Below are 27,591 nucleotides of genomic sequence, written 5' to 3' on the forward strand. Positions count from 1 at the left end.
TGTAATTATTCAGTTAAAGGAAATACATTACAAAATAATTTTTGGCATTTTACCCTCCTAGATGAAAATAATCAGCGGTCAGACTAGCAAAAAATAAAAATGAAATGAAATGAAATATAGAAGTTATGAATATAAACCAGGGAAGAATAAATATTCTATTAAATACTAGACCATGAGCAATAATAGTTACTTGTTTTAGGATTTTATTTCCATTTCAGTTTCTATCAGTTAATTTAAAAGAAGCTTACTCTTGTTCTATAAATGTCTTTAACAATAATCGTTACCATGGCTATCATGAAGGAATTCTAAATGTAAGAAATATACAAAATACATTTTCTGCGGGGAAATTTGAATTTTTAGATTCAGGGCTGCTCCATTAGTGAAGCAGTGGATGAACTGTCACTAATTAACTGAAAATTAACCGGTAGAATTAATTTTTTTTTCTTCAGACCCTAGGGTTGCATATATTGTTAGCATTGTATGACTTAGGGATAGATAGTCCAGTCTCTACGTAAAAGAATAAATGGACACAAATCAGATGTCAAGAATTATAACATTCATAAACCAGTCGGAGAACACTTCAATCTCTCTGGTCACGCAATCACAGACATGAAGGTCGCTATCTTAAAACAAAAAAACTTCAAATCCAGACTCCAGCGAGAAACTGCTGAATTGGAATTCATTTGCAAATTGGATACTATTAATTTAGGCTTAAATAGAGACTGGGAGTGGCTAAGTCATTATGCAAGGTAGCCTGTTTCCTCTTGTTTTTTCCTACCCCCCCCCCCCAGATGTTCTGGTTTAACTTGGATTTAAACTTGAAGAGTGGTCAGTTTGGATGAGCTATTACCAGCAGGAGAGTGAGTTTGTGTGTGTATGGGGGTGGGGAGGATGTGAGAAAACCTGGATTTGTGCAGGAAATAGCCCAAGTTGATTGTCATGCACATTGTGTAAAGAGTTGTCACTTTGGATGGGCTATCACCAGCAGGAGAGTGAATTTGTGTGGGGGGGTGGAGGGTGAGAAAACCTGGATTTGTGCTGGAAATGGCCCACCTGATGATCACTTTAGATAAGCTATTACCAGCAGGACAGTGGGGTGGGAGGAGGTATTGTTTCATATTCTCTGTGTATATATAAAGTCTGCTGCAGTTTCCACAATATGCATCTGATGAAGTGAGCTGTAGCTCACGAAAGCTCATGCTCAAATAAATTGGTTAGTCTCTAAGGTGCCACAAGTACTCCTTTTCTTTTTAGATAAGCTATTACCAGCAGGACAGTGGGGTGGGATGGGGTATTGTTTCATGGTCTCTGTGTGTATATAATGTCTTCTGCAGTTTCCACGATATGCATCCGATGAAGTGAGCTGTAGCTCACGAAAGCTCATGCTCAAATAAATTGGTTAGTCTCTAAGGTGCCACAAGTACTCCTTTTCTTAATACTTCCATACTGTTATGTTCATGGCATACAAAAAAAAAATCAGATAACATAAGATACACTTTCTGGAAGGTTGCCACATAACACTGCTTTACTTCTTAAAATTCAGAACTTTAAACACACAAGAACCAAAAAGAGAGATTTCAGAGTAACAGCCGTGTTAGTCTGTATTCGCAAAAAGAAAAGGAGTACTTGTGGCACCTTAGAGACTAACCAATTTATTTGAGCATAAGCTTTCGTGAGCTACAGCTCACTTCATCGGATGCATACTGTGGAAAGTACAGAAGATCTTTTTATACCATAAAAGATACAGAAGATGTTTTTATACCTTGCTTTAGACTGGATCCTGGCAGACTGACTGCTCAGAACCAGATTCCACGCTTCCTTACAGTGTTCCCTAATCTGCAAGTGGGACCAGGAAACTAGGTAGGCATATCAATGGGTTAAGAGCAATAATGACACTGTGAGTAGCTATTCTTTAGTCCTGCTCCCTGCGAAGGGCTTCTGTGGAGATAGGAGCACTGACACCATCACCCAGACGCACTGAGTTTTCATCCCTTCTTTTCATAGGGTCAGAAGGGATGATTGGGCCATTATCATTAACTGGACTTAATTTAGTAGAAAATGCACAATGCTCCTAAAATAAAAAAAAATTATGGATAGTGCTGATATTGATAATGAAAAACCAGCTAATGTTCTTTTTAGTTAAATATGGATATATGGGTTGAATCCTTGCAAAACTCCCATTGACTTCCATGGAGCTGTGATTTCATCCATGCTGTTTTATGAAGAAGGTATCTTTCACCTTTGGGGTCAAATTCTGCTCTCAATAACAGATATAAATCTACCAAGGCTATGTGAGTTATCCCACATTATACCCATATAACTGAGAGCAGAGTTTGTCTCTTAAGTTTTTTTTACAAACTTAACTGAACCATTGACTTCAGTGATGTTACACCAACATAAAACTGGAGTAACACAGTAGTGAACCAGGACCCTTAATTTTACCATAAAATGCTTTATAAATTTAATCTTGTGGATGATGGAGATAATCCTAAAACTACTAGAAGACTCCTATGCAATAGAGTGATAAAAATATAGTGACAGCATGGTAAAGAGAATCAACATTACATAAATAATACAGGCCTGAGTCTCCACTCTGTGATACCATTTTTCTGCCACTGTAATTTCTACTTTTATTAAAACAAAACCAGATTAAACCAATCCTTTATTCAACTAATACTGTAGAGTGACATTTTATATCGTAATATTGCATTGTGTGCTCCCTTAATTATATGCCTGAATTCAAAGCTTGCTGCCATGTATTTGGTAAAAGTGCCAAGTACATTTGTGTGGGCGGCTTATGCAAATTGCTTTGCAATGCATTATAAAAAAGGAAAAACACTTTAGCTTCCTATTTTTGGATTCACAGAAGTGATTTTATTTTTTTCTGTTATGAATATGAGTTGATCCCTTTGACTAATGATGAAAGGCTGGTTTTGTGTCACTGAAACCAGAACTATGAAAGCTATATAAAAAGTAAAATTAGTTCAGATAACACGGTGAAGCGTAGAATGTTATGTTTGTACTTAGCAAACATCAGGATATTATGAGATACGTATGCTAAGCACACATGTACAGATAGCATCTAATGACCGTTAGACTTAACTGCTGAAAAATTATGAACTGTAACAGGGCGGCCTGCCCAATTAGCCTTGCCCTGTTACACCTGCCTTGGGTGTGGGACTTAAAAGGAACTTTCTGAGGAGCAAGGAACATTCCAAATAAGTGAGGCTAGGAGTGTCAGACAGGATAGAAGCCTAGGAAGCTGCACTTGGGAGGACAATCCAGCTTCAGGAAGGAGGGCTGAGGGCTCTTGACTCCAGGGGGGATAGAAAGACTGTACTGGGGTTGTGGCCCAGAGGCCAAAGTATGTAAGAACTAAATAAACTGGGCCTCAGAAGGAAAAAGCAGGGGGTGGTTAATTACCTTTGGACTGTGATATGGAGTTCTTGAGGAGTTTCATAAGAGAGGGGGAAATGAGGCAGGGACACCCCAGCCACAAGGAGGCACTCAGGAAGCAGCCGCCTGTTAACATGAACATATATACAATGAGAAATATTATTTTATGGAATAAAGGCTACATATAGAAATCTTGCACAGAGCTCCATGCAGGCAGATTTGAGCCACACTGGACTTCCGGATGCTTACATGGGTCTGTCCACATAAAGCTTGGTGGACGTTTGAGGCCATTTACAATGTCACACCAATAGAAAATATAACCACGGAACAATGTTTAAATTCTTAAAATTAACTAATTGATTTTTTTTTCTGTATATAGTTCCGTTTTTCCTGAAGGAAGTCAATGTGTGGCAGGGTGCTGGTTGAGAAGCCCCTAATCAGCTCCTGCCACTCCAGCCCCAAACAAGGGGAATGGATTGGGGCGGGGTGAATAGCCCTGTGCCTACCTGGTAACTGGCAGCACCCGCCAGTCTTATTAGCCCGGAGCTATAAAGGCTTGGAGGAAGCCAGAGAAGTGGGGAGAGGGAAAGAAAAAGCTCAGGCACAGAAGGAAGTGGTAGCCTCCGAGTCTGTTGCTGGCTAGCCCTGTTGTAGGCAAAATAGCTGTGAAGCCTGTATATAGTTGGGAACTGGTGGTGGGAAGCCTCTGGAGAATAAAGAGCATGGATGTTCCAACCAGACTGAAGTATCCCTGACTCATTGAAGAGGGAGGCTTGGGGCCAAATATCCAGAGATGAAGTATGAACCGTGTTACACAGTGCAATACATCATCGTACACAAATACCACAGGATGGTTACAGGTAGGGTTGTCAATTTTGGTCGGATGTATTCCTGGAGATTTCATTACATGACATAATCTTTAGGAGACTCCAGGCCAATCCTGGAGGGTTGGCAACCATAATTACAGATCACTTTGCATATGGGGTTAGATTTAAAACAGTACCTAATGCACAGTCATCTTCTTCTTTCATATGGCTACGGTAGGTAGCAACAACTACAAAATAATATCTGGCTGGCTATCAAACTGCTGCAGCAGTGAGCTGGTGAATGTCCTTCAGGCCCCTGCCAAAGAAACAAAGGGGACATTCAAATATGTTGTGCTCTATCATTTGTGCCTGGTGACCACAGTCACATACAGGTGTTTTCCTCATTTTACATTTAAAGAGGGTTTGTCCACATCTCCAATGAGATGTCCTGATGCAATTCAATATGCACCAGTCTTTCCGATATAAATCAACACCCGGTGGTTCCTCTCAGGATCAGTGACAAAGTTTTGTTTTGAGCGGTCAAAGTGCTGCATTTGACTGTCCATTTAGCCTCAGCATCAAAGTTGGGTGAAAGGATCTTGATATGGTTCCATAGAGGGTTGCGGGATTTTAATCTAGTCTTTGGCGGGTTCTGCAGGTCATGGTGCAGTGGGATCCTCATTTTTGCATTGACATGATTAAGAAAGTGAGATATCTCAGCAGCTCTTCTAATCTATGGAGGCTGGATGTGCAATAAAACTGGGAGCCAGTCAACTGGAGTAGATTTGAGCATCCCGACACTGTGCACATAGCATTATTGAATTGAGTGTCAAGGAGTTTAGTGTGACTGCTATGAGACCACACTGGTGCATAATATTCAGCTGCAGAATATACCAAGGCAATTGTTGCAGTTTGTAAGGTCCATGGTCTGGAGCCCCATGATGTTTCGGCCAATTTTCTGAGAAGCGCGAACATACCAATGTCATCAGTTGGCCACTGGACGTCATTGTACCGACCTCCCAGTGAACATAGCAATGATTATACTTCCTCAAACCGCCCTTTCCAGGACCAAAAAGGTCAGTCCTCCGATATACCAACTGAATGTAGAAGGGATGTCCAGGGAAAAGTGGATCACCTCTTGAGGACCCTCAAAGACCATCACATTGACATTGTGGCCCTCCAAGAACCACATGTGAAAGAAAAAGATAAAGCTGTCAGACATAAAATCTATGGCTAAAGCAAAATTGCTGCTGTCAATCATCCAAAACATGGGCTAGCAGTGTACATACGAAATGAATTAGAAGATGTGGAAGTTTTGGAAGAATCATTGACCAGTGGAAGAGAGATCAACATGGTTAGAATTAGGGACATCATTATAGTAAACATATACAAGCCACCTCACATCATGTGGCCTGATCCCATCTTACCTTCCTTTCCTCATCTGGCCATCTACATAGGTGACTTTAACAGCCATCAGAAAGACTGGGGATTCTGCTTAAATGAGACAGCCAGGGAGCAGATCACAGAATGGGCCTCCCTTGAAAACCTCCACCTGCTCTATGATCCAAAGCAATCTGGATCTTTTTGGTCTGCGAGGTGGATAACGGATCACAACGCTGACCTGTAATAGTGCAGGTGTTCCACTGACCACAACAAGAAAGCACAGTAATAAGGGCCTTATAAAACATTTATGTGATGATGTACATTGACACAGTGTTTCATATTCAGAGGAAGAGAAAAATTATCACAAAGACAGAACCACCTGGACAAGACAAACAAGGTGAATTTGAAAGAGAGAGGGTGTGGGGACTGTTGATGATAAGAAAAAATTGTGTGGACAGATGGGTTTCAAGGAGAAATTGAAACAGTGGGAGAGAAGCTGCCTGGAGAATGAAGACAGGAAGAAGTTTCCAGAAGTAGGAGCCATTATTTAAGCAAGCACAGAGTAGAAGTGGGGAAAAGACCATTTCCTTGCCAGTTTTTAAAATCAGATTGTCAGTGCATTTGGCTAAGTGCAAAACAACCTGCAATCAATTCACCTTACTCACTTCTTTCTACAGCTATACATAACATTACTGTAGGAGCTGGGGCCAAATCTTTGTTCATACAAGTAGTTTTATTGACATCAATAGGGATATTCATGTGAACAAAGCATGCATGACTTGGCCAGCAGCAAGGATCACAAAATGTGTATCCAAAATTAAATCAGCGGCATGCTGATTTCACCGCTGGACTGTTATTTTGCTCTTTCACTGTTATTTCAGCCCATTTAAATGAGTGACATGTGTCAGTATGTCTGACAACACTAAAATAAGTGTATTTTTCCAAACAATGGGATAGAAGTGCAGTTATAAACTAAAGCTGCACATCACTATTGGTAAAAGCAAGATTTCAAATATTAGTTCAGGCATTTCAAAACCAACATTTTTGGACCCTGACACTCAGCTTTTTCATATCAGCACAGCTCTATTGCCTTTAATGCAGCTACATTAATTGACACCAGTTGAGGATCAGGCAACATATGCATATTATGCTTCCTTGTAAATTAAAATTAAATACGTACACATTAATAGGGTAAATGGAACTATGCCAGTTTGTACCAACTGAGGATGTGGCACATTATGTTGCTAGATGTAAGGACAAGATCATTGACAACACAGCAAAATCCTCAAGATCATCCTGGATCATCTCTTTATCCCTTTCCCTTTACATAATTTTAAATTTCTATTGCACTTAATCCTATACTAAAAAAGGTTTAGCACAAACGGCATCTTTACATTTTGAGTTTTCTCAATTGTCTCTTATGCGATTTAATTTCCTTTTTTCTTTTTTTTCTTGCACCTCTTCTGATTAAGTTCTGTAAATGCCATGGGACCCAGATTGTTCTCAACTTGTTCATAAAATGGACACAGCACGTAATGTACAATTTTTAAAAAAAGCACTGGTTGTGAAACCACACAATTCTTTGTGCACAGAGGTCTTTCTTTGCCTCTTCAGCCAGCATGAGCTATTTAAGTTTACCCATCTTTTTTTTTGGTTGTCGTAAAGATAGTCTTACTGGTAAATCCTGAAGACTCAAGAATAATGATCATAATTTGAAAAACTGCTATTGTAGGAAACACTATCTCAAAGTTAAACCAATCTGATGGTGTCCAGTTTGCAAATTAATTCCAGTTCTGCAGTTTCTCTTTGGAGTCTGTTTTTGAAGTTTTTTTTGTTGAAAAATTGCCACTTAAATTAATATTTACTAAGATCACTTAAAGTCAAGGATTGTCCCTCTTAACCAAAGCATTCACTGTTTATAGAAACAGGCAGGATTAAGGGCCTGGGGAAGAACCCACCATAATTCCAGCGCTTTCCAATGCTAAATCCCTATACTCTTCCTAACATCATTGCAGGGGGACTGACATGATCAAGTCAACTGTCAAAGAATATGACTTTAACTGTTACATTTTGTATGGACTGAAGAGAGACCAGAGAGGATAACACTGTAGTAGTCAAAGCTGGATGTAATGAGAGTCTGAATAAGAGATTTGGATGTGGGAATGGAAAAAAAAAAGACAGAACCTGGAGATGTTGAAGAAGAAGAAACAACACTAGGATCTGGATATGGCCTGTATGGGTAGGCAAAGGAATAGGAAGAAAAAATAAACTAAAGATCACAGGCCTGAGTGATGAGAAGGATGGTGTTTGTGTCTGAGACTTTCAATGCTGTCTTAAGATATTTGGACATTCAATTCTCATTAGAATTAATATGAATTGGACATCTAAGCCCTCTGGATGACTTTGAAAATACTGCTATCCATTAGAAAGTGAAGGAGAAAAGTAGAGATATAGTGGTCTCCCTCACTTTCTTGAGGCCAGCAATAAAAGAATATATACACATATGAAATCTCAGCCTATCTAATTAGATTGTAAAGCTCTTTGGGGCAAGGACCATATTTTTCTTGTTCAATGCCTAACACAAAAGGGTGCTATGGTAATACAAATAAATAATAATAATAATAATGATTAATAATAATATCATCTATAAAATCTGGGTGTCATTCAGCCAGCAGGTCAGTGTTTTTTCATTTGCAGCCCAAAAGCAACACTACATGTACTATTATTAATAGTCATTTAACAATGTGAAGTGTCCACAAAAGTCTTACTAGAATTCAAGTGCCTCACAGTTGTAAATGGATGAGAAATACATTTCTGACTCATGAATAAATCCCCCTGCCTTGTCAGCTGAGCACTGGTCATCCTATACTTATCAGGTTGACTATTCATATGAATTAAAGTTGAATGCCTCCTATGGGAATTATAAACTGTTCGTCAGAAGTCCTTTCCTGCCACAGCATTCAGATGAATGTTCTTGGAATTTCTCAGATCATGCTTTAAAAATGTAAGCAGTATTTCGTTTCCTTACTACTCCCTCCTCTTCTGAACCTGCATTTCACAATTTAATAACTTGTTTGCAGTGGAGAAAAAAGCAGATAGCTATATTTATAACAGTGAGTAGCTGGTACATTTAAACAGCATGTGTGACAAAACATCTATACTTGAATTCGTATTCTCCATTAGCCTTGCCAGCAAATATAATCTCTTCCAACCTAGAATAACATTCATTACATGACATTATCACTTTTGCCTTGGGACCTGCGCAAGCTATAACACGTTTCCACTGAGGATAGGCAAACTGGTTTGAATAATATATTCCTTTTAGTCCCACATACTATATATATATATATGACATTAAAAAACCCACCAAATACCTCACCACATTAAAAGATTGTTAAGGTCACAAAGTTAAGCCATCAAAAATTAGAAAATGCCACAGACAAGGCTGCCTGTGCAAATTAATTTGTCCCCCTTGTGTAGGTGCATTGTGACACAGTCTTTACTTGATCATGTATTTTTTCCTAATGACCCGATCACATTTGTGAATGGGTAATCATTCAATAGTTCTCTTTCCCTTATCATTGTGTGTGTGGCCCCAGGTCTTATTTAATGCATAGCATGCGAACCTTGCATTGAATACAAAACTATTAATTTCCTCATGGGCACTTCTGTGGTACTCAAATTGCAGTATCTGAGTGCTTCACAAATATTTACTAATTTATCTTCACAAAATCCCTGTCAGATTAGATGGTATCATTATTCCAGTTTTACAGCTGGGGTATTGAGACACACAGAGGTAAAGAGTAAAACTATCAAAAGTGGGGACCACTTGAAAAAAAGTGGAATCTGATTTTCCAGACTATTCAGTATTTTATAACACTTCAAAGCACAGCTCCTATTGTCTTCAGCAACATTTGTGAGAACTCAGGACTTCTGCCTATCAAGCCACAGATGTTTCGTGTTGGGTGTACAGAAAATGGGGAAAACACAATTAGTAACCATCTACAAAAATGGTGGTTTAAGTGACTTATCCAGCAGCACCTAAGAACTTTGTGGCACAGACAGTGATAGAATCCAGTTCCCCAGGATGGCATTCAACTGCCTCACCCATGCAACGCTCCCTTCTCTTCTGGAAATTCTCTACCTCATTCACAACACACCTTCCAACTTCTGCAACAAATGAGGAGTCTTAATGACAATGTCTCCTCCTCCACTACACAATCCTGATTTCTCCCCAGAGGAGGCCCAGACTGTGCACTAAATGAGGCGGGGTCCTAAGGAAAAACCAGCATGTGATCATGTAACTAAAGATGGGTCACAACGCATACACACAAGGTGACCAAATTAAAGTTGCACAGGCAACCTTAATTCTGACATTTCCTAACTGTTGAGTGCTTGACTTTGCAACTTTCACTGTGTTCTTTTAATGTAGCTTGTTCACGTGACATTTCTTAGGTTTTTCAAAATCAGAAACCCATCGTGTTGGAACCTTTATATCCCTCTGTCACTTGGTCTAAGTAAGTAACTGACAGCAGTAATAGGCTATTATGCTCGATGTCAGAGGTCCCAAGAGTGTGGGGCGCACCCACTACGGCAGTGTGGAGGAATGTTCAGGGGATGTGCCTGGGCCTGGGCCAGTCCCCATGGGGGCGGGGAGGTAGGGCTGCCAGGCGTCCAGTTTTCAACCAGAATGTCTGGTCAAAAAGGGACCCTGGCATGCCAGGCCATTAAAAGTCCAGTCGGCAGTACAGCGGAGGTTCGGGGCTAAGGCAGGCTCCCTGCCTGCTCTAGCTCTGTACAGCTCCTGGAAGCAGCTGCCAGGAACCTGTACCCCTAGACGCATGGGCAGGAAGGGAGGCTCTGTGTACTAACCCTGCCTTGAGGTTTGGCTCCACAGCTCCCATTGTCCAGGAACAATGACCAATGGGAGCCGTGGGGATGGTGCCTGCTGGTGCGGGTGGCATGCAGAGCCTCCCTGGCTGCCTATGAGTCATGGAGCTACAGGGACCTGGAGGCTGCTTCCCAGGAGCCACGGTAAGTGTCACTGGGACCCCACATCCCAACCTGCTGACCCAGCTCAGAGTCCCCACCTGCACCCAAACTCCCTCCTGGATCCCACACCACCCAACACCTTGCCCCAGCCACCTCCTGCACCCCAAATCTCTCATCCCAGGCCCTACCCCAGAGCCCAAACCCCCAACCTGAGCCTTCCGCCCCACACCGCATCCCCACTCCAGAGCCCAAACCCTCAGCCGGAGTGCCTGGACTCGTACTCGTCCCCATCCCTGTGCTAGCCGCCAGCCTTGGCTGCTGGCCATGGCTCTATTCCCGGCCCAGGGCTAACGCTGGGGACAAGGCCAGTAGTGGAGCTGCACCTGGCTGTGGGCCAGACTGCTGGCCCCATTGCAGCCCGGCTGTGGATCTGCTTCCACCCCCAGTCTCAGCGCCTGGCTGCAGCCCCGCTCCTAGCCCTAGGTCCACCCCCAGCTGCGGCCCCAACCTGGGCCGCCTTACCCTGTCTCTTCCCCCCCTCCCCCCGAGCTGCTGCCCTGCACCCAGCTCCGGGGAGGGGGGTGGGGTGCAGAAGGGGTAAAGGGGGGTGTGACCCTCAAAAGTTGGGGACGGCTTCTCTACATTGTGCAGCCACAAGAAGAGGATGAGACATGTACTTTGCCAGTGGGCTTCATAGCTGATAGTAAAGAAACAGATTTCAGAGTAACAGCCGTGTTAGTCTGTATTTGCAAAAAGAAAAGGAGTGCTTGTGGCACCTTAGAGACTAACCAATTTATTTGAGCATGAGCTTTCGTGAGCTACAGCTCACTGCATCCGATGAAGTGAGCTGTAGCTCACGAAAGCTTATGCTCAAATAAATTGGTTAGTCTCTAAGGTGCCACAAGTACTCCTTTTCTTTTTAGTAAAGAAACAGAGACCCAGAACTCCCCAGTTCAGTTCCAAGATCTGTAGGGAAGTGTTCTCTAGTGGTTATAAACCCTACTGCTCCTCTCTTCCTGCAGCCTATCCCTGCTCTCCTGTTCTCCTATCTCCCTGCCACTGCCACCCTTGGCTCCTGCCCTCCTTCTCCTCTATGCCTTTCTACCTCTTACTGCTCTCCCCCTCTGCACCTATATACCCCCACATCCCTCTCCTTTAGCTCCTGCAACCCGTTTTCCCCCTCTGCTCTTGTCCCCCATTCCCTCCCAATCCCATTTCTCATCCCTCTGTTTCAATTCAGCTATTTTTGGGTCATGTAGGCACAGAAATTTCAAATAAGAACATAGGAGGATCCCTAAAATATCTGATTGACCAAATTTTGAGCAAGTGAAAAAAGATGGTGATGAATGGGTGTGATATAATTCAATCCTAGTTACAATTCAGCTGTAATTTGCTGCCAGGGACTGCTAATAAAGATAATATTTACTCATATGCTCATATACATACCCTGTTCCACTGGGTGGCACTAGTTGATGTGTCTGCAGGAATTGGGTGTATCAGTTGGAGGTATTTTGACCTTCTTTTTCACTTTGTTTCTGATCTTTTTCTGGGTGCCTGCAACAGCATCTGACTGGTATCCTTTACATGGTGCCTTCAAATACCAGCGGGTCTGAGCACAATGGTGTCACATTACCTATAAGAACAATTTACACAATAGGTTACACATAGCTCTGAAAGCCAACAACACAGTCGAGATATTGAAGAACTCCTATTGCGAAGCACTATGGAGTGCAATTTACTGGGGAAAGGAAACAAGGGAAAATAAATAATCAATAAGGCAAAGGGAACATCGGATTACTAACCAAACAATAATCGACAGTTTGCACACCTCTCACAGTCACAGCCAATCTTACCAGTTCTCAGAGTCACTAATATCTTAGGTTTCAGAGTAACAGCCGTGTTAGTCTGTATTCGCAAAAAGAAAAGGAGTACTTGTGGCACCTTAGAGACTAACCAATTTATTTGAGCATGAGCTTTCGTGAGCTACAGCTCACTTCATTGGATATTCTTTTTACTAATATCTTAGACTGTGAAACGGGTTAGTTTACCTGCTAGTATCTACACATACCACAGGTCTATGAGCTCGGTGTTCCTTTGGGCTATGTACTGGCAGATGGATTTAACTGGACATGCAGCCAATTCTGTTCAGTTGTGCGTGGGTTCTCATACCTCACTCATCACTGTAGTATCTGAGCACAGTAATGCATCATGTGACATAAGTGACATCTGTCCTATGTTGGTTCGCTCATCCTCCCCCCAGAGCAAAAGGAGTGTGCAGTGGACTGTTTTATTTTTGAATTTTTAATGATACTAATTATATATGTATTAGTATATACATATACTATATGTGTATAAGTATTATTTGAAAAACTGTCTAATCAAGTTTAAGTTCTCCATATTTATTTTCAAGGTGCTCAGTGGCCTGGGGCCAAGATACATAAAAGACGACTAAAACTACGTACATGCACACACACACAATGTTGCTATATGTTTATGGTACAGAAGGCCAGGTTAAAGAAATGTGCCTTGCACTTAGAGCAGAAGCTAATGAGGTTTGTGGTAGTCCTTTGTTCCTGGGAGAGTTCATTCCACAGTCTTGGGCCAGCCCATGAGAAAAATGTCTCCTGCACAGAGGAGTTTACCCATATTGTAGGAAGTTTCACTGTACCAGAAATGTGGAATTATCAACCAGGGTCTTCATCCCAGAGCTTTAATCATCTTTTAGATTCCCCGGGCCATTGAGACCCTTGCACTTGATTCGATATGATGTGGGAAGCCGTTGTAGAGAGTGGAGGACAGGTTTGATGTGTTCACAGTATCAATCCTGTCTTGCCGAGGCACGAGCTGCATCAGTTTTCATTTCCTAAGCACAGGCACACCACATTGCTGTAAACCATCTGAGAAGGGATAAAGGCACGAATAACTGCAACCAGGTTTTACTGTTTCGTTGTGTTCTTGTCACGGTTACTGGCCTAACTACACTTCTAACACCCGCAGGCTTTCCAAGTGCACAATCTCTAAGCATCAGGCCATCACCTCTTTCTTGGGATGGAAACTCGCATATCTCTGACTCTCAGTCTAGGCTTAAGTTGCAGTCCCCTTGTAGCAGGGTGACTACCCTGCTCCTGCCCTGAAGGGGTTAAAGCAGCCCAGGAGAGGGCTGTGGCATGGGAAAAGCAGGCTGATTGGGAAAGCAGCCACAGCTGTGGCCAGCTTAATCAGGGTCCAGCTGGCTCTTATAAGAGGGCTGTGGGCCAGAAGTGAGGAAACACTCTCTCTAGCTTCCTAGAGAGAGAAGGACCTTGCTGCCTGGGAAACTAAGAAGGGTACCTAGGGTGGAGCAGTGCTGGGGAAGGGCAGAGGGAGCTGGGGAGCTCCAGCTGAGCAAACCCCCAGGCTGCAGGCCTAGTGAAAGGCCTATGAAAGGATACTGGGGCTGCAGAGGGGCAGCCTAGAGATAGGCAGCTGGTCTACCCCCCTTGCCGATGATGAGTGGTTCATAGACTGCAGTCTGCCCCAGGGAGCGGGGGCTAGATGGTGACTGGCCACTGAGGCAAGGTGAGGGTAGACAGTTGGGGGATTGCCGGGTGGGGAGACTCGGCTTGTGGGTTACTGCTGGGGCGGAATCCTGACGAGGAGGGCACCGGGGTCTGGGAGGGACATGGGGGCCAGTGGCAGGCGAGACACTAGCCTGCAGAGGGTGCTCCTGGCCGGAAGAGCTAATTCCCAGGATGACTGAAAGGAGGTGCCGCACTGGTGAGTCGTTGCTCTGCCACACCCCTATATATCTGCTGTAATCCTTTTAGCAGGCTTGACTGAGGCTCAGACTCCGCAGGTCATTCCCCTCCAGCCACTGACAACGGCAATCAGTGACTAAACAACTTCCTTAAGGCAAAGTGTCTTTTATTTAGAAGAAAAGCCTTTCCAAGAAAACAGATCTTCAAAACTATACACCAGGGAATATATGGTACTCTTCCCTCTCAGTCACTAGTGGATAAATGCCTGAGCATGATGTTAGAGTCCAGACTGTGCTTCTGTAGGTGCCATTTTTCAGTTAAGACCTAAAACCACAGATCTGATGCCTTGTGCCTGCTAAGATCCTCATCAAGGAGGCTAACCTGAAGACCCAGCTAAATTCCAACTTTGACTTGGAAATATTGTCCAAATGAAGGCTCCAATTCAGCAAAGCACTTTAGCACATCCTTAACTTTAAGGATGTGCTAAAATGCCTTGCAGAATCAGGGCCTTAAAAATCAATCAAATGCTTCAGGTCGCTCTTCCCCAGAGACCACAATTTATGTAGTCTGGGAAAAGTGCTGTGAGGCAGGAAGAAAAGGTTACCCTTTGGAGCAACATAGCTTGTCCTAAAAGTATATAGAATATATATATTACATATAGAAGAGTGCTGGGTGCTTTACAGTACAAACAGAAAGACGTGCTCCTAATCCAAGGAGTTTAATCTCTTATTTTAGGTATGACCCAACAAGTGGGTGGGTGGAGAGGATAGAGGTCAGAGGATTATGGTGACAGCAATGAAGTCTTAGAATACTTGGAATAAGCTATTGTGCTGGTTCAATTATAAGTCTGATTGTGCTATCAAGGCACTTCACTAGTAGCTTGCATTTCAAGCCGCCTTCCATTCCAACTGAATGATCCACTTTGGGTGTTAACATTCAAAATTCGAAACATTCGAACTAAACACAAAAGTTCTTCTGAAAATTGTAAAACACTCTGTCATAAGAAGGTCTCACTATAAAATCTAATAAGCATGAATTATAGTTGGTAACTTTAAAATTAAGTTTGTTCTAAATTAGAGGGTTGAATAAAAATGTATGTCAGAGTGTGCTGAGCATCTCTTCAATCATAAAAGTGCCATCATTTTTTGTCCAATTAAGTCAGCATAACAATGGAAGGGTTCTTCATCAGTTATTCAGCTTGTAAAAACAACCTACACAAGCTGGGGAATATCTGCAGAAATCAGAAGGTCACAGAAAAACAAACCCTTAAAAAGGAAGAAAACTTGATTACTATAGTCAAACGTCTTCTCCTAGCTACAAAACTTAATCATACACATTGCAATCAGGGCATTGCTATATAACAGCACTGACAGAGGCATTGCAAGCCAGTGTCAGTTGGAGCATCCTTGAACAACTGAATTCAGTGGGATTACCCACAAGCACATTCCTAGGATCAGCAACATAGTGGGACAGCCAGAGATGTACCAATGCTGAGATCCACAATGAAACTACAAACTTTCACTTGCTCCAAAGAGAATTTCTCATCAAATTTATTTTTAAATGCATTTTGACCCATTGTTAAGAGGAAGACTGTTCAGACTTGGGAGGAGAAAAATCATATAGGAGCAGAAAACAGAGCTCCATTGAAAAATACAGCAGGTCAGCCCAGAACAGTTCCATTGCTAGTTACAATGGGATGCATTTCAGCTATTGGCACCTTTGTCCAGCAGTCACTGCCTACTAGAAGAACAAACATACATGCTCTAGAAAAGAGAAATAAACTAAAATTATGCTTCCGAGGACCTATGAAAAATACATACATGACCCACCTATATGGGAATGTAATAGAGGGTGCAGATGAATAGTCAGCCAAGCTCCTGTCACTCTATGATGAAAAGAATTAGGTCATCTGACTTGAAGGGGTTAGATGGAATATCATAGTGCCCAAAGGCTCTCCCCTGGGTTCTAAATTCTTTTAGCCTGCTCACAGTCTTTCACATTCTGTGATATCTAGGAATGTGAATCTGTTATAACTCACTTATCTTGGAAGAGAATCTGATTTTTTTTTTTTGGTTAAATCCACAGTGTGTCAAATGAAAGCCTGAGGGAAATTGTCTGCATTAATATATGCAACTGATAGCATCTTTTTGTCTTGTAGAAAGTGTTTTTTATCCCTTTGAAAAAGACCAGTAGGAAAGTGAGGTGAAGGGAGTATTTCTACTTTACCCAAACTGAGAATTTGATGAACAAATAGTGAAAGAAGAGACTGTCACATTAAATTGTTAACACTATTTCTTGAAGGCTCTTCACCAAATATAAATGACAATCCCAGAAGAAGAAATAATCCTATTTGGACCAATTGGCTGGTCCACGATGATTATTCCATTTCATGAGACTAGCTTACATCTATTCTTGGATAAGAGACAATTGGATTGACCATCCAAAAACCCTGAGGAGTTCAACATTCTTTAGCACAGTGGAATGAAAACTCTAATAAGCACAGGCTCATCAGAAGAAGACGATATAAAAAACTGTTCATGTTTTTGGTTAAGCAATCTCTCTTCAAGTCTAAAACTACAGGTATATTGGCCCCAGTCACACTGGCAAAAATCATGATTACTTTCTTTGTCTCTATAGGAACAACTGAATCACATTTTAGTTTCGTCCCTTGACGACGAAGAGTCTGTGAAATTCCAAGACATTCTAGTCAGCATGTCAATGACCTTAAACCTTGCATGTACTAGAGGCTGCTCTAAATTATGCTAGCTGGGTATGGTCCACAAAGGACCACTATACAAATTGAAAATTAGCAGAGTACAATAGACAGGTCAGGAGGCACTTGGCATAGAAGCTGGTTAGTTTGCTTTATGCTAGTTCAGAGTGCCCATTCTCTGGAATTCTCACCGGGCTGGATAAGGCCAGATTCTGCCATTTTGCACTACCTGAGTGGCACAGGGTGACGGGAACAGAGGGAGAGAATCTGTCTCAATTACTTTATAACTAATTTCCAAATGGCAAACCTACATTTTAAAATAAAAAGTAACGTATCTGCTGAATTAATAGAACATGGAAAGTCAACAATCTTCTTGTACTGGATACTAGTAGCAAACACAACCCTGTTTACTAAGGGGGGGAGGGAATATTCCAGGAAACTGCATACATAGACAGTATAAAAATTAACATAATGGTTAGGGTGATCATATGTCCTGTTTTGGCTGGGACAGTCCCCTTTTTCAGTCCTGTCATGGACATCTTCACTTTTTTGGTAAAAATCATCAGTTGGCGAAAGAAAATGGGACAAATCCCCACTTTTGCCAGAAAATGGGGCACACCTCCTTAACAGGATACAGAGTAACGTTTGGGGAGGGCAAGTAGCAATGCCAGCCCTGCATGGTGAGTCTCAGGTGAGTGGTGACACCAGGCGGCAGGGCTCAAGCAAGCAGCTCAGGCCAGCCCCATGCGGTGGCAGGGAGTTAGGTCCAGCCATGCACAGTGTCCTGTCTTCATTTTGAGGAAATATGGTTACCCTAATAATGCTTAAAGCATTAGGAGAGAAAGTGCAAACACATTAAAACATAAAAGCATAAAATCAAAACTTGCAAAAGTGATAGAAAAATTTGCAACAAAATGGAAACTTTTAAATAAACAAGACCTGTAGGTGTTAATGCAAAGTGGGTTTGAACATCATGGATCTTGAAAACACTGCATATCTTAAATTGGGAGTAGGCTGAATGACATTTTTATGTTGATTATTTGGGGGATTCCACCCATAACTGTAAAGTTACCTGACTTTTTAAAATTGTTGTTAAGGTCATCTTTGAATTATGGCCAGCAGAGTACAGAACCTTATTAGCATACATGGAAAGAAAATTAATTTGGCAAAGATTGTTTTCTCGTAAGTAGAGTTATAATACTCAGGAAACAGCCATTTAAAGGTTAGTGGGTCATTCTGCTTTTTGACCTCTGCAAATTTCTCATTAACATCAAGGACAGTTGAATAAAGGCAACATAGAACCTGAATGTTGCATATCACTGTATCTTTACTGCATCTGTAAAATACTCAGCACTAGTACTTTAAGACTGGATAGGATCCTGACGGCAATGGGCAAGAATCCACTGGTGATGGTTCATATTGGCACAAATGACACTGCATTGCAGGATCTCCCACAGATAGTAGATGATTTCAGGGTACCCAGAAGCATGCTGAAGAAGAATGCTCAAGCCATCTTCTGAGATCCTTTTTGTGCCTTAAGTGAAGGAAGGCAGAAGATCCTGGAAGGGAATCACTCGCTAGGTAAGTGGTTTAGAGTGAAGGGCTTTGGTTTAGTGGAACTTTGTTACACATTCTATGGGGAGAGGGTCAGTATAGTTTGGATGGTCTCCACCTTAGCAGAAGGGGGACCAATATCCTCCGACACGAGCTGACTAGAGTAGTCAGGAGGTGGTTGAACTAACTAATAGCCAAAGGAAAGGGTAAAAAGAGGGACGATATGAACAATCAGCACAAAATTAAGATCTTGATAACAACAAAATTTAATCAAGGAACCAAGGGACATGAAGAAAGGCAATTCTTTAATTGCCTATACACCAAAGCAAAGAGCCAGGGTAAACAACAAGAGAAATTGGAATTGCTCATTTGTGATCCTAAAGCGGTACTGCTGAAACCTGATGGGATGACTTGCACGACTGGAATGTTAAAATCAATGTTTATAAACTATTTAGGAAGGACTGAGGGGGCAAAAGAGGAGGGGGAGTAGCAGTCTATCAAAAATGGCATTGCCTGTTTCCAAGTCACTGATAACTCAGAAGAAAATGTTCTTGAATAGGATATTAATTGGTATCTGGTACAGACCACCATATCACATTAAAAAACAAAATGACAGCTTCTTATGTATTTTTCTTCAATGTGTAGGGAGAAAAAAGCTGTGTGATCATGGGGGACTTCAATTTGAGTGACATGCTGCAGGTCTCATGCTGCCAGTACATAAACATCCCTGGAATTTCTAAACATCATAGATGACAATTTCCTAACTCAAGTGTTGCCGCCACCATGGAGGAATTCTATATTAGACCTTGTCCTAACAGATTAAGAAGAACTGATCACAGAACTAAAAGCTAATGGTAGCTTAGGTACAAGTGAGAATGACTTGATCAAATCTATAATATGCAAGTAGAATAACATCCAGATCAGTAATTATATATATACACACCCACCCAATGCTTTAATAAGGCCAATTTCACAAAGCGAAAACTGAGGCTAATCAGCAGGGAGAAAAAATTTAATCATAAAAATGTGAATAATTGGGAATCATTTAAGAACACCTTACTCGATGGGCAAAAGGCCACAATCAAGGAAGAAGGCTGTGCTGATATTAAAAAAATGACCTGATTTACAGTAAGTGAAGACAGCTGTAAAAATATAAAAAAATTGATAGTAATGAATATAAATCAGGAACTAGGAATTGTAGAAAATTGATACAGAAAGCGAAGGGACATGAGGAAAAATCTATCACAAGTGAGTTAAGGACAATATAGAGAGTTTAAAATATATTGACGACAAAAAAAAATCCTATTGTATTGGTCCATTATTAAATGGAAGTGGTAGAATGATCAATAATAATGCAAAAAAGGCAGAAATGTTCAATAAATCATGTTCTGTTGGGGGGGGGGGGGAGGGAAACAAATTACATTGCCTCATCACTCTTTCCATTCCACTGGGATGTTAAACAGAAGCTACTAAAAATAGTCTTTTTTTTAAATCAGCAGGTACAGATAGCTAGCATCCTAGAGTTTTAAAAGATCTGGCTGAGGAGCTCATTGGACTGTTGATGTTGATTGTCAATAAGTCTTGGAACACTGGGTAAGTTCCAGAACACAATCCAATGTCTGGAAGCTGAAGCTAGACAAATTCAGACTGCAAATGAGGCACAGATTTTTAATGGTCAGCATAATTAACCTTTGGAACAATTTACCAAGGGTCATGGTGGACTCTCCATCACTGACAATTTTAAAATCAAGATTGGATGTCTTTTCTAAAAGATCTACTCTAGGAATTATTTTGGGGAAATTCTATGGCCTGCGATATTCAGGAGGTCAGACCAGATTATCACAATGGTCCCTTTTGGCCTTAGAATCTATAATCTGTGATGCTATTAGATGATTAAGAGTCACAGTGAGTAGGACACAGATCTTCCACCCTTCCCTTTTTTTTTTTTGAGCTATTGATCACTGCATTCCAGAGGGCTGTTAAAGACTCTTCTTTCACTCTGTGATTTGGAGAATCTCATAATGAAGAAATAGTTTTACAACAGCACCTCTACATGGCCAGACTCAAACTCATTCTGGTCTCCATTGGTCTGGACTTCCCCAGCATAGGATGCTTAACTCAGAAAGCACTACCTCAGTCCAGTTTCCAATTTTCCTGATGCTGGACTCTAGTTCTATGACATAGTGCAGAAGGAGATAGCATGCTACTAGCCTAATGAGGGACATAAAGATTAGGACCAGTACCATGATATGGCTGAAGAATCTAACTACTGATTTGTGGCTCTGTCTAGTCTTTGTCAGTGTCTAATGCTTCTTCAGCTGATATAAATTAGTACAGATCTTTGGAGTTCAGTGGAGTTACACTGATTTCCACACACTGAGGATCTGGCTCAGTAATTCAGATTTTTGCTTTCTGGCCAGATTATGACATTTTGTTTCAGTTAACTTTGAAGCCTCTGATTTATGGAGATTTAGCAATGCATTTCTTTACTTGCATATTATAAAATGAGCAGTAGCAGCAGGCACCTTTGTAGAGTAGACCACAAGAGCTTCTGGCACATGCAAATGAATTCAACAGGTTGTCACTAGTGACAGGGAATACAGAATGAATTCATCAGAGAAACAGAACAGGTCATTTAGAACAAAACAAAACAAACGCTGCCTCTGTTGCAAAACCACTTTGGAGATTCATTTACATAACCATTTAGTTTAATTCAAATGCTAGATTAATCTATGTGTTTGGACTACTTCCAATAGGGCTTATTTAATAATAGCTTAAAACATTTGCTTAAAAATAGTTACATAAAATATTTACTTAATGAAGAAATATGATGGCAATTTTAGGAGCTATTCACTCTAAAAAAACATTAGGACTGAAGGTATTTGAGTGGAGAGAAATGGAGAACACTGCTGTTCACGCCACCTGGCAGAAATGGCTGGGTTCAAAATCTAGGGGTTTCTCTTAATGATACAAAACAGAGTGGGCTCAAGAAGCAATCTGGGAAAACTTCAAACCACCCGTACTCACCTCTAAAAGGCAATACTATTCTACTCATTGAGCCTTTGTGTAACAAAAGAAAACTTTTAATAAAAAGGGATTCCTTTTGGAAAACACATCAAGCACAATTTGAAAGCATGTGACCATGAGCAAACACCCACCCCGGAGTACATGGGGCAGTGTCCTTTGCCTCAGTTTCTCTCCTTGCAGTGTGAAAGTCCCACAAATGTTCCTTTAACCTGTCACTGTCCTCTCCCCTCCACTGCACCCCACTCACAGTTGTCATCTTTTGTCAGCGACGGCCCAGAGTTCAGAGGCATGTTTACATGAGTTCACCTCCCACTTGGGGGAGGGGGGGCAGGCACTGAGCAATGCCTCCGCTCTTGCTGCGATCTCTGCAACTGACTCACAGTTGCTACCATTCCCTCCGCTGCTGCTAGCGCTGTCATTTACACTGAGGCCACTGGCCACCGCCGTTCATGCTGAGGTTCCACCACTTAACCCAGCTCTCAGTGAGATTTCAGCACCGAGTGGGGAACCTCGCAGCAGGCTGGGCAGTTTCTTTCACTGCAACGCTGTCCCACGCCAGATCTAGGGCTCGGCAGCTAGGTTCAGTTGAGGATGACGCCTTCAATCAGGGCAGGCTAAGTATAATCAGGATAACATTCCTTTACCCCTGCATTCAAATATTAGAGTGATTTGTAAACCAGCACCAGCCAAAATTGATCATTTTGGCAGAGCAGTTCCCTCTGCTGTGCACCTAGGCAGTGTGTGTTTAAGGGGACTGTTGCCCCCTTACTCACATTCAGTGGGGGTGTTTTGGTTGGCTAGCTCCCTGTACTAAAAGGGGAAGGGTCTATGGGAAATCAGGACCCTGAGACTGACAGTCCCCAGGAGCAATGGGGAGAGGCCAATGCTCCAGGTCAGCCTGAATGACAGGATGGGCAGGCTAATCAGGGAGTCAGGAGGCCAGGGAGGTCCCGTCCTCTGTGTGAGCTGGATTTGCCTAGTCAGACAGAGTGGGGCCAAGCTAAGGAGAAAGCAGGGGCCCAAGCTGAGCTGGGGAGCAGAGCTGTGCCAGATCCAGAGAGAGCAGACTTGCCCTGGGAGGAGAGCTGCAGCAACCAGAGCCAGAGGGGCCAGAAAAGCAGCCCAGGAAGCAGGTCAGTGCTGGGAGCAGAGTCACAGAAGCAGCCTTCAGAGCAGACCTGTCCTGGGAGCAGAGCTGCAACAACCAGAGCCAGAGGGGCCAGAGAAGCAGCCCAGGGAGCTGGAGGCAGAGTGGAGCTGGAGCAGTCTGGAGCTGGGTGCGGTGAGCAGCTGGGGAGACCGAGGGGGACCCTGGGCAGCGAGCCCAGCACAGGGAGATGCCTCAGCCAAGAGGCTCTGCAGGCCAGACTTGGATCGTAACCCCGACAGGGCGGGGGCGACACTGGGAAGAAGGGTCCTACCACTTAGAGCCTGAGAGCATGTGGCCATCACCAGAGCAAACGTCCAACCCACAGCATCCCCGTAGCACAGCCAGGGCCTGAGAAGGCGGCCTGGGGCTTACAAGGAACAGACTGTGAACTGCCCTGACATTCCAGAGACACTGTTTGTGATGTTCCCTGCCACAAAGCGGGTTGATGTGTTTCCTTGAACCTTTCCCGTTTTTCCTTATTCTTTTTTAAATTAATTGTTGATTAAATAACTTGCATTTGCTTTAACTTGTATGTAATGGTCAGTGGGTCAGAGAAGTGCCCAGTGCAGAGAGAGTACCCTGGAGTGGGGACACCCTAGCCCCTGTCCTAGGTGACCACAGGAGGGTTGGGGGTTGAGCCCCCCAGGAATCCTGGGCCCTGCCTTGTTGGGATTATGAGGGCTCTGCCAGACAGGAGAGTGGAAGGGGAGTCCTCAAGGACAGGGAGGCCACTGGGTAAAGGAAGTGGGAGCGAGGACTCAGATCCTTTTGCTAGCCCACTTCACCGGGGTAGTGCAGAAGCTCATTCTGCCTTGCTTACACCTAAAACAAATTGTATCGTCATGATCAGACTTTACCAAAGCAAAAATTATTGGCAAAACTTCCCCAATGTGAATCTTTCCCATTGACTTAAATAATATCTGACCCGAAGGCCATTGAAGACAATTGTTTGTATTCTGATTAGAATAAGTTTGTACACTTGAAGTTGAACCTGCGCAGATAAATCTTGCAGGACAGGACATTTTGCAGAACCTTAAATGTATAACAGTCTTCTTCAAACTCACCACCTATAAATACTACAACGTGCAACACTAACATGTCCTTCAAATTACTGATGTGCAACAGAGCAGGATTGTTCTAAATCTCAACACTCTACCTGGCCAGGAGAAAGGGACTGATCTGCAGGATGGAGTGACCACGTGAATGCGCATAGGAGCCCCTACAGTCACAAAGAAACTTAGACCCCTGGCTTTATTGTTTCTAAGGATATGTCTACAATGCAATTAAAACCCATGCCAGCTGACTTGGGCTCACAGGGCTTGGGCTGAGAGGCTGTTTAATTGTGGTGTAGATGTTTGACTCAGGCTGGAGCCCAGCAGCTAAGTCCCAGCAAGGTGGGAGGGCCCCAGAGCTCAAGCTACAGCCCAAGCCTGAATATCTACACTGCAATGAAACAGCCACTTAGCCTGAGCCCTGTGAGTACAAGACAGCTGGCATAGGCCAGCTGTGGGTTTTTAACTGCAGTGTAGACCCAGCATAGAAAATTGTCATTTTATCAGTGTTGAAGATTAGAAGAGCTATTACTTGGTATTTTAAAGGTGGGGGGGGGGAGAGGGGTCAGAGTATCTATTAACTTTGATGCTGTTCCCCTAAATATAGACTAATAGAATCAAAGAAATGTAGGGCTGGAAAGGATCTCAAGAGATTTAGTGCAGCTCCTCATGCTCAGGCAGATAAAGTATACTGAGACTATTCCTGACAGGCGTTTGTGTCATCTCTTCTTAAAAACCTTGAATGATGGGGATTCCACAACATTATTCAGAAGCCTATTCCAGGGTTTAACTATTCAGACAGTTAGAAAGTTTTTCCTCATGTCTAATCTAAATCTCCCTTGCTGCAGATTAAGCCCATTACTTCTTGTCCTTCCTTTAGTGGACATGGAGAACAAATAAGCACTGTCCTCTTTATTTTAACATATGTGAAGACTTATCAGATTCCTCCCTCAGTCTTCTTTTCACAACATTAAACATGCCGTGGTTTTTTAGCCTTTCCTCACAGGTCAGGTTTTCTAAATCTTTTATCATTCTTGTTGCTCTCCTCTGGGCTCTCTCCAATTTGTCCACATCTTTCCCAAAGCACAGTGCCTAGAACTGGACACAGGACTCTAGTTGAGGCCTCACCAGTGCTGAGTAGAGAAGGATAATTACCTCCCATGTCTTACGTATGACATTGCTGTTAAAAGATCGGTGACAGGGCACTATTAGTAGCACCCTAGTCACTGAAATTACGGTAGCACTGGGAAGAGTGCAGGCTTCATTGTGTTGGGGATTACTGACACCTGGGTGGCAATTGTTGGGCCACTGAGGCAGTTGGCTCAGTAATTTGGAGGATATAAGTGGCAGGAACAGGAAGCTGGAGGGAAGCTCAGAGGGTGACCCTGGGTGAGGAAATAAGGGTTCCTAGAAGTCTCCCCCTGCTGTAAACCTGTAACATGTTCTGTTGTGCTATATAAGTGAAGAATAAATACACACATGGTGAAAGGGTAACAACCTGGGGTGTTTGTGGTTAAGAGATCAAGAAAGAGGCCAGGCAGTGTGACACATTGGGTACTGACAGATTTAGGTTGGAGGTCATCTGGCTGAATAACTGTCATGGACTGAACTTACTGCAGATACTGTACCTTTTCCACATTACTGGACAGTTTTCTTAACATTCTTATTGAAAGTTCTTTGATTATAAAAAAAATCTTCAGTCACGTTTTCCCTTTTTTACTATGTACTTTTAACAAACAAAAAATGTCATCCTGAACAATCTGAATTTTTACCTTTTAACTTGAGGAGGGGTCTGAGAACATTGGTGCAAACCTTACTCACTTTTTCTCTCTGTGCTTTTTCTGTCTTCCTTCTCACTCATTCACTGTATCATTTTGCTGTTGCTCTCACTATTGTGAACTTTTGCTGGCTCTGTACTGGAGTGTGTGTGTGTGTGTGTATTAATCTATGGGTTCTATATAAGAAAGCTAAAAAACAGTAGCTGCTTGTTCTCTGCTGCTGTGTTGCTCTTTCTGAGTCTCTCTTCCTCTTTTTTATCCCTTCAGTATTGCTGACCCATTCCCATATTACCCGTAGGGTGCTTTCACCACCACCCCAGACAGAAGAACACCCCCAGGGAATTCTCTCGCTTTAACATGCATGAGGCACAGTGCTTTAATTATTGCTAGTGCAATTGTAAACTGAATATAAAGGCCCCATCTTAGGCAGTCCTCCAGCCAATTTACACTCTTCCACCAATGCAAAGCAGCACTAAACTCAATATATCTGGCCCTATGAGGATCTTCTCTGTACAGGGGGATCCTCAAGTAGCACAAAGCTACACTGTAGTTTCTGGGCTCCCTGGCATGTGGGAAGCACGGTTAGGGAAATGGGTACCGCCAGGCTTCCCAGTGCCTGTGACCAGTTTGGCTGTCTTAATAACCCTGGGGCTGTTAGCAAAGGCAGTTCTCATGCTACTCGAATGTATAATGAGGGATTAACTCTATACCCAGCTAGTGTATGCAAAGGTGGTTTAAAGCCATCTCTGCCCTCTCCCCACAATTCCAGACTATGCTTTGTGTTCATTGGCTAGAGGGGCAGATGGGACTAGCATTTTAGGCTTCTTGGTAAAGAGTTGTAAAATGTGCTGGCTTTGCTTTTTATGCAAAGTGGGTTCTATAGCACCACAGCCAAGAAATAGGAAATAATGCAAACATAATCCAGGTAGGTGCAAGAATCACTAAAACCGCAATTCTTGACAGAATGCAGAATGAAAGAAGCAGACAAAGGAGCTGGACCTACAGTAATTACAGGAGGTTAACAGATCAATATCAAAACCACGGTCTGTAGCCACATACGTGACTGAACAGCTAATTTCTTTTAAATTGAGAACACTTTGAAATTAGATGGAACTCCCATCACCAAAGTAATGAAAAATATTCTCTAACCCAAATAAGCACCAGTGCGTAACAAAGAAAATGCCACATTCCATGGAAAGCAGACAACAGAGAAAAAATGAACAAACAAAAATAGAAGAAAATAGCAGCAAAACACTGCACATGTCCATTACAGCAGATCAAATGACACATCCTAAATCAAGAGGCAGTGATGCATTGTGTGAGAAACAAGCTTATTTGGCCCATTTATGCTAACGGCTTTCACTAAATCAAACCAACTTGATTTCTGAAAAATGTTTTAACTGAAAGAGCAATGAACTGGAAAGACACCTACAATCTAAATGTTAAAATGAGGGAGAGTCAATGTGTAGATTCCAAATATTTGTGTGCTTGTGAATTGTAACCCAAAACTGATCACTCTGACAAAGAAGTTGTGTCTGCACCTGGGCAGAATAGGTGTGTCTATGCAAATACAGTCTGCTCCTCAAGACTTTTTGCCTAATGCATCACTAGATGTTAGGGGAGAGCTCATTCAGACCCTGCATGCATCAGTATTGGATTGTGTGTGTGTCTTTGGGGCACTTACCCAGGGCATGATTCTTACTTACACTTTATTCCCTTTGTACTTCTGTGGCCCAAAAGGTCATAAAGCAGATACCTCTGATCATCTTGGAATTTCCTCAGGATAAAAAGAATCCCTGGGTGGTAATGATGCTCTAAACCATCCCTTTCAGAGCCTCCAGCATTGGGAATATGGCTACTCTGTGGCCATTCACAGCTGCCAGAAAGGCTTTTGGTGCCAGAAGTAACATGATGCAAGTAAGAGCAACCCTGTGGCTTCTCTAACACCCTGGATTCCAAGCTGGCACTTAGTCAGCCCCAGAAGAAGGGGAGTGCAAAGGTGG

General features: G+C 42.5%; 1 long non-coding RNA gene across 3 annotated transcripts in view; it reads right to left on the minus strand.

Annotated features, from left to right (window-relative positions):
- LOC140916159 (uncharacterized) overlaps nucleotides 1-27,591 on the minus strand; it is a 158,011-nt gene that overhangs the window by 89,432 nt on the left and 40,988 nt on the right. For all 3 annotated transcript variants that reach the window (XR_012160445.2, XR_012160444.1, XR_013636245.1), the window contains exon 2: nucleotides 12,024-12,210. This is a non-coding gene — a long non-coding RNA (uncharacterized LOC140916159). The remainder of the gene's footprint in view (nucleotides 1-12,023; nucleotides 12,211-27,591) is intronic.

The sequence above is a fragment of the Lepidochelys kempii genome, chromosome 1 (assembly GCF_965140285.1).
Source record: "Lepidochelys kempii isolate rLepKem1 chromosome 1, rLepKem1.hap1, whole genome shotgun sequence".
Lineage (NCBI taxonomy): Eukaryota > Metazoa > Chordata > Testudines > Cheloniidae > Lepidochelys > Lepidochelys kempii.